Here is an 8,390-nt window from a genome sequence, read left to right as displayed (position 1 = left end):
AAGAGACTAGTGTTTCCTTTGTTTATTCTAGATGATAATCCGCTCATGATATGTCAAGAGACAAAGTATCTTGGGCATTTTCTTACTGATGATTGGCAGGATGATAGAGATATTTATAGGCAGTGTTCAAAGCAATATGCACAAGCTAATATGCTCCTTCATAGGTTTAGTATGTGCTCAGTTGATGTTAAATGTTCCCTTTTCAGAGCTTTCTGTACACCTATGTATACAGCTCACCTCTGGTGTAGCTATAGGAAAAGCAGTATGCGGCGGCTCATAGTGGCCTATAATGATGGACTGAGGTTGTTGCTTCAGGTGCCCAGGTGGCACAGTGCTAGCCAACTCTTTGTTTATTTAAATGTACCCAACTGTGAAGCACTTCTAAGAAATTTAATGTATCGTTTTATGTGCCGCCTGGATAACTCGGGGAACAGCATTATTGTGGCTTTGACTAGCCCAAATAGGAGCTGCTATAGGTATTCATCCAGGCTTAGAAAACATTGGTGGGATAGCCTGCTTATGAATTATGTGGAGCGTTGATTCTCTATCTATGTGTCTGTCTCTTTATCTCTCTGTTTTTATCTTGTTTGTTGTCGTTGCTATGGACCGCTTATTGTGTCTGGAATAAAGATTTAAAAAAAATAAAAAATAAAAAAATAAATGTTTGACAACAAATTTCTCCTTCTTCTAACATTTTTTAGTATTGTGAATAATAAATGTTCGATTGCATCGTTTTAGAATAATTCATATTTTTAAAACTAAAGTATGCAAGGTTACTTTTATTTTGAAAGCTATATCCCCCTTACTTCCTGTCAACAACCTCAATAGTTAATTTAGTCCGTTATAGTAAGGTTATTACAATAAATTATTCGAGCCGTTTTGGGCCTGAGTGGAAGAACTGAAGGAACAGAAACCAAACACGGGCAGGGTGCGTTTCATTTGAAAACCATGACAATAAAAGTACTATAAGGCACTGGCTGCATTAGGGTATGACAGCATCTCTTGATCCAAGGGATCGTGTCCTAGAGTTAGATATAAACAATAACATCACTAGACAGGAAATCCTGCCTTCAAAACAAAAGTTCTTAATTTGAAAACAGTGTGTCAAAGCACTGAAAAAAACCGCTTTATTTTCTTCTTACTGAACCCATTAATAGCCCCCTTAATCACGCGATTCATTATTATAAAGGAGTTTTTCATCAGCCACAAATATTGTGTTCATGAATTGTCCAAGACGTGTTTTATTCTGAAAAGGAAGCAGCATCCTGGTTGGTTTGACAGTGGCAGACGGAGGTAAAAAGACGGGCAAATCCTCACGTGTCGATGGCTGTGGTCCTTGATGTAAACGTGAGTGTGAGTGTGTGTGTATGTGTATGTGTGTGTGCGTGTGTATGTGTGTGTGTGTGTGTGTGTTTTGCCCTATGATTTTGCCACATCTCTGGAGCCCTTTCTTATAGCCTTTTCCGACCTTGTTGGGACCAGCAGTTCTTATAGGGACCAAACCTCAGTCAGAATGAGGCAAGATGTCCTATCTGAGGCCCCGATGTGTGAGATCCTGGATGTGAATTATTGTATTCAGATCCACAGTCAACAGTTCAGATTAAAATGAAAGCTGAGCTGAGCTAGGTGGGTGTTGTGTGACTAGCGAGAACTGAGTAAAGGGCACCCTGGAGGTAAGAGGCTCCAGAGATGGCACTTCAGGATTTTTTACCAATATTCTTTTTCATTTTTGAAAATATGACAAATTTTTATCTGCAGTCATCTCTGCATGCCTCTGAAGCGTTTTACCTACTGGTCTTACCTACCTTCCTGGGCTCATATACATATATCTATATATATAGATATATATACATATAAGACACAAATTTAAAGTCGACTAATATGTGGTGAAAGTCGAGTCGATGTCGAATAGTCGATGGTGTCACACACAAAAACTCAGTAGAAAGTAATGCTTTGCAACAATGAAATCTATATTCTTGACCTTGACCTCACAAAATAAGCGGAGGCTTTTCTGCAAGGTCATTGAAGCTGGAACGCAGGCTGCTGTCCGTGTATCCTACTTCACAGCATGTTGTAAGTTAATACAACGTAGCCAGTATAACAAAAAGCGCTATATGTCCGAAGCCTTTTCCTGTGTTTAGCAGCTAAAGGTCTAATAACTTTAGACAATGAAATTCAGTTTCCTTCTCTCTGTTACCTCAGGTGAAGTTGTTAATTGACTGCCACTGAGGATTTGGACTGTTCCTCTGCTAGCCTTAGCGGTGTGCACTGCAGTAGAACTTTTGTTGTATTTCAGGACTGACTTACATACTCTATATGTCACGGTAGAATGGGTTTCATCTTAAGTGAAGTATTTCCAAACACTTGATAAACCACTGCTAGTTTGCTGCAAATACCCACTGGGCTCTTCCCCCATCTTCTCAGAGGCGTCCGTGTTGTTATTGTTACATGATTGGTGACTAGGCCTTTTTAACAGTAATAAACACAACTCAAAGTTTTTGTTTAGTACCATTAACCAGCTTGCTGTTTTGCTCTTTAGTCCTTGTGTTCTGTGTTTTGAGCAACTGTCTCCTGTGCTTCACATCCAACGCTCATCCTGTTTGACTGCCTGCAGGTCCTTTGCCCTTCCTTCCTCTTCTCATCTCTACAAAAATCAGATGCAGATCATTGTGTAATATTTCTCAAAACCTGGGCTAGAGAATGCATCATGTCAGTGAATGTCCTCATAAGAGTAGTGTGTGTCTGTGTGCACATGTATTTATGAATAAAACACGATATAAAAACAAAGTGGTGTCTGTGGGAAACATGCGTCAGATACGGTTTGTTAGTCTCTCTCAGTACAGTGGTAATCAAAGTGAATAGGAAGACTAACTCTTACTCCACAGACTCTGCACAGAAAGGCCCCAGCCAGTAAACAAACTAAACAAACCATCAATGCACACTCAAGGTAAGAATTAATGCACTTAGCTGTGATGTCATCAGTCCTTTTATGGTGCATGGGTAACATGTGGTGTGTACATCTGTTATTAGATTTTTTACCGTACTAATAAATACGCTAGATGCTGAATCAGATCGTGGATACAGTCAGTGCAAAAACACTGCAAATGGGCTTGAGCAGTTGGTAAATACTTTATTTTCTTTTAAACCCTTGATTTGATTATGACTTATCGTTACAGGTTGCAGGAGGAGAGGAGACATGCTCAGGAGTTATTCAAGTCACTATGAACCACACAAACCATTATTGCATAGTTCCGGCAAGGTAACAATTATTGCACTTGGCCGTGACGTTATCAGGTGTTTTATGGCACATGGGTAACCAGTGATGTGTACAGCTGTTATTGATTTTTTGTTTTATTGTTTTAGAGGGGGACCTGTCCAGGGTGTACTCCACCCGATGACCGCTGGGACAAGCGGTTACAGAAGATGAATGAATGTTTTAGAGGGGCCATAAATCTGCCACTTCGAGTTTGACAAGTGTGACATTCATGATCGCTTTCTCTCTCTATGATATCCTGTTAACAGCACACTGAGCTTTTATCCTTACCAGCAAATACTACTCACTGATGTGGGTCCAAATTATACAAGAATCTACAAAATATTAATACAAAATAATTTCTATGATATAAGGACGAAACAACAGAGGGAATCAAGATTAAAACCTTGTCTTCCTGGAGTGTAGCAGTAAGTGTGTGTGCGTGTGTGGCCTTGTTTGAGCCCAGAGCCTTCGTGCTGTGAGGTGTCAGTGCTAACCACGCTACCATGCCAGCCTGACTCTGTGTTGACTGAAGTTGCACCAAGCCCGCAGCAGTTGGTGTTCATTCAATTCATTCTTTCATCTTCTGTAACCGCTTGTCCTGTGAAGGGTCGCGGGCATGTCCTAACGAGCATGTCTTTGGACGGTGGGAGGAAGCCGGAGTACCCGGAGAGAACAGAGGGTAAAAAATAAAAATAAATACCACTTATAAGCGAACAATAGATGTTTCCATTGGTACATAAAAATAGAACTCAACAAGCTTTATTTAAACCACTAAATACGGTAGATGTTGAATCAGGCAATTGATACAGTCACTGCAAAAACACTGTAAATGGGTTCAGTTTAAACCTTTGATTTGAATATGACTTATTGTCACAGGTTATGTACCCACAAGTGTGTAATTAAATCAAACCATGGATTAAACTTCAAGTCACTTGAACTAAATCGTATTTCACAAGAAGGAGCAAGGACAAAACCGGACATATGTATGAATTGAGTTATTTAATTTTCATCTGGTGATACCTTCCCCCGGGTTAAGTGCTATATGGCTAAAGCATGTTTGGAGTACCTATTGTACCTAGTTTTATAGTTAGTACAGCACCTCAGTGGTACAAAAAAATAGTAATTCTGTGTAAAAAGATAATTTAATTAAATAAATAAACAAAATATTATTGCACAGTTCTGGCAAAGTAACAACTATTGCACGTAGCCGTGATGTTATCAGTTATTTTATGGGACATAAATATGGGACATTTATGGGACAAAGCCTCACAATTCAAACATTCTAAAACAGCTAGTCTATAGTCTGTATCTAGTCCACAAGTGAATGAAAACCAAAGTCATTCCCTGACCTTATCTTGATGCTGTTAGTTCAAAAGTGCATCTCTTCAAATTCTAGTGTTTGATTCAAATGTCTGCATGGGTCTTTACTTTGCTGTTCCCTGACTCTGGTTTGAAGGGTTCGTGAGTTATCGTGGCTTTTTTATGTTTTTTTTTTTTTTTTTAAATGTTTTTGTTTTTTTCCTTTTACAATAGATTGCAAAGGGCTGACATGGAGCAGTGAGCATTACAATCTGATTGTCCACTGTCCTCTGAGAGTTTGTCGCCCTCTTTCGGTCGTTCTTAACTACTGCACATGAGCCCTATATTGTAGATGACTTCATTCACTACTGTCAGTCTCTAATAGTACACATTTAACAGGATAGTAAGGGGCCTTATGTAATCCCATAATAATTTTGCACGTTAGGTGCACATTAAGCTGTCACTGCTGCCTGTGAGAGTAGTGTGTAATTTCTGTGCCACCTCAAAGTAAACACAAGGAAATGATGATGCATTTTTGTTGGCAATTCATTTTTGATGGTTATAAGAAATGAAAAAGAATTAAGTAGCGAATAATAAGGTATAATCATGAGTTTATTTTCACTCATTTTCTGAAACACCCCTGATACAGTATGTTGCTGTTAATAATTTGCTTTGGTTTAATCCTGTTCTAAGTCTATTCTTCAGTCGATGCAGCGGCAACAACACTGAATAAGGGTGATTTTCCCTTCTTCCTCCGTGTTCTCACTGCTTCCTGTTGAATGCTGGCATTTTCAGGCCTCTGCTGTGTTTGGATGTCGTTGCTAGGCACCGGTGCCCCTGCACAGGGAAGTGTAGCTTACCTGTAAGTTGAGACGCAGAGGACAGCTGTTGGACTGTGAGCTGAGATGACTCATCTGTAGCTTCCATAAAACCACGGCAAAAATTATAAAAACAAGAGGTTAACTTCCTAACAGATACAAAGGCATCACACCAGGTAGGTTTCATCTGCTGATGTTATGTTTACAACCTAGAATGTCTTGGACACGAAAACTGTCATTTCAATGTATTATCATGCTACTGTAGTGACCCCTTGGAGATGAAATTGCATTACATTTTGAAGATCCACTAACACTCTTCATATCTGAGTTGACATCTACCATTGTTAAGTTTTATTTGCACAATGTGTTGAGATGTAGTATGTGCAACAGGATGTTCCTATAACAATAGCATTTTAAAATATCAAAAGAGAAGAAAATCTATTAGAAAATGATCAAAAGATGAAGATGATAGGAGTCAGACATGCAGTGTGAGATTTAACAACCTAGACATCCATCAGACTCAGTGACAGAATCATCACCCCTTATAAAATCATAAAACCACAAACAAAAAAGAACAACTTGCGTGTCCTCCTTTAAGATTGGCACATCATCTCTATACAGTACAGCCCCAAAAGACATATCCTCCCCCCATCACCTTTTCTCAGCTAGACTGTCAGGGGAGATGCATGCATCTAAGTGAGTTTGGGCAATGGCTGTGAAAGGCAAAAAACTGAGCAAAAATGTGAATTCAAAGTGGCTGACATCCTGCGGGGCACTAGGTATGGCTCCATACTACCTGGGATAATGAGCTGAAGGACTGGAGATGGCATAGCTAACCAGAAACACAAGTCAGGATCAGTACGAATGTACTACAGTAAAACATGACTTGTATTAAAGTCACAATTTCCTCATTTTAAAAAGGGATCATAAATGATATTAACCTCCCCTGACAGTTATTAAGGAAGAGGAGGAGAGTTCAGAGCACAGCTGTTTGGCAGTTATTGTGGTGTGCACATTGATTTTTTGTTGTATTGTTTTAGAGGGGTCATAAATCTGCCACTTTGAGTTTGACAAGTGTACTGTTTATGACCTCTTTCTCTCTCTATGATATCCTGTTAACAGTGCACAGCTTTTATCCTTACCAGCAAATACTACTCCAAATTATACAGGAATCTACAAAATATTAAAAAAATAAAATAAATTCTATCATATAAAGACAAACAAACTGAAGGAACAAACATTAAATCCCTGTTTTGGGAGTGTAAGTGGTGTCAGTGGCACATAAAAGCAGTAAGGGTGTGTGTGCATGTGTGATTTTGTTTTTATTAAGTTGCCTGTCATTGTGTGTGTGTGTACGAAGGAGGGAAAGCGAGGCACAGCAGCTGTGAAGATGGCGTTAGCCAGCGGTCACTGGCTGGAGAAAGAAATAAGGGGAGAAGACCCAAGTCCCAGGTGAGCATTGTTTTCAAATGGTCCACCAACCTTGGACACCATACAGGTTATTTTCTAATACTACTAATACCTTACTGGTCAAGATATATGATATATAGCACAAGAAAACACATCACTGGTGGAAACATTTAGACATTTAGCACTGATGCCTCACAGCAAGAAAGTTCTGGGTTTAAACCTGCTGGCCTGCTCTGGCCTTTCTGTGTGGTGTTTGCATGCTCTCCCTGCGCCTGCATAAGTTATCTTCTGGTGCTCTCTCTTCCTCCCACAGTCCAAAGACATTCCTATTAGCTTAATTGGTCATTCTGAATTGCCCATAGGTGTGCATGTGAGTATGAATGGTAGTGTGTTAGCCCTGTGACAGACTGGCGACCTGTCCAGGGTGTACTCCATCTCTTGCCCATTGTCAGTTGGGATGGGCTATAGCCCCCCTGCAGCCCCCTAGAGCAGTGGTTCCCAACCTTTTCACAGCCCCGTACCCCTTCAGACATTTGACCTCCAGCCATGTACCCCCTACTCTCACGCACTTGTAGCAGCTAGAAAAAGAAATGTCTGTGAACCTGACTGGTGGTAGCAGTTGAGGTCTCTGGAAGAGCAATCTATTCGTTTTAGCTATTTATTTAGTATAGCTATATCATCAGGAGATTTGCACCTGCCCACCAATCACAGACATTTCAGGGAATCGGTGTCTTTCTTATTTAGGTGACCTAGTGCTAGCTACATTAGCAGCAAACTGATACATAGCTTCAAAGTCAGTTGTCCTACAATCCAGCTATTAACATACTTGACTCACATGAAAAACAGTCTTTTGATTTTCATTTAGGTGGAGAATCAGAAAATGAGAAAATAGGGCTGCTTGATTATGGCAAAAATCATAATCACGATTAATAAAGATGATTATTCATTGATTTGAGAAGCATTTATTGAACTTTTAACTGTGGTATTTCTTTTAATAAGAACTGAAAAATACAAATAAATAAGAGAAAATTATATTAATAAAGTTAATTAAATAATATTTAAAAATAAAAAATAAACACTATCTCAGACTTTGGCAGGTCCAGAGTGGAGAATTTTTTTTTCCAACAATTTATTTTTAATACAAGATTCGCAAGCAACAGTACCTCGACCAATGAGGTGAGCGGGATTTTCGCTGTCAGCTCATTGGTCACAGAGCAGGAGATGGCCTGGGAATAAATTTACCGTACATGTTCATATAAATCGCCTGGTTATTCCTTAAATCCATTGACATTTTAGCACGGGACAAAGTGCGTCCCGTGACAGCTCAATACGAGACACGTACTTTTGTTTGAAAATACGGGACGATTCCGTTTTTCAACGGACGGTTAGCAGCCTTAGTAGCGTTACATATCTTGCACAATATCTTCGTTTGTTCCGAGTCAGACTCCTCGAAACCGAAGTGTTTCCACGCCACAGAATTAGCTTTACCTTTCTTCCCGACCAAAGGCTGCCTTTCTGACATCTTCTATCGTCTTCTTCTACACTTTTCTTCCGACGGGGGCAGAGCGGAGCGCACAGGTGGAGATGGAAGGGTTCGCTGCATTTAC

The sequence above is a fragment of the Chelon labrosus genome (assembly GCF_963514085.1).
Source record: "Chelon labrosus genome assembly, chromosome: 22".
Taxonomy (NCBI): Eukaryota; Metazoa; Chordata; class Actinopteri; order Mugiliformes; family Mugilidae; genus Chelon; species Chelon labrosus.
This window is presented reverse-complemented; position numbering follows the sequence as displayed.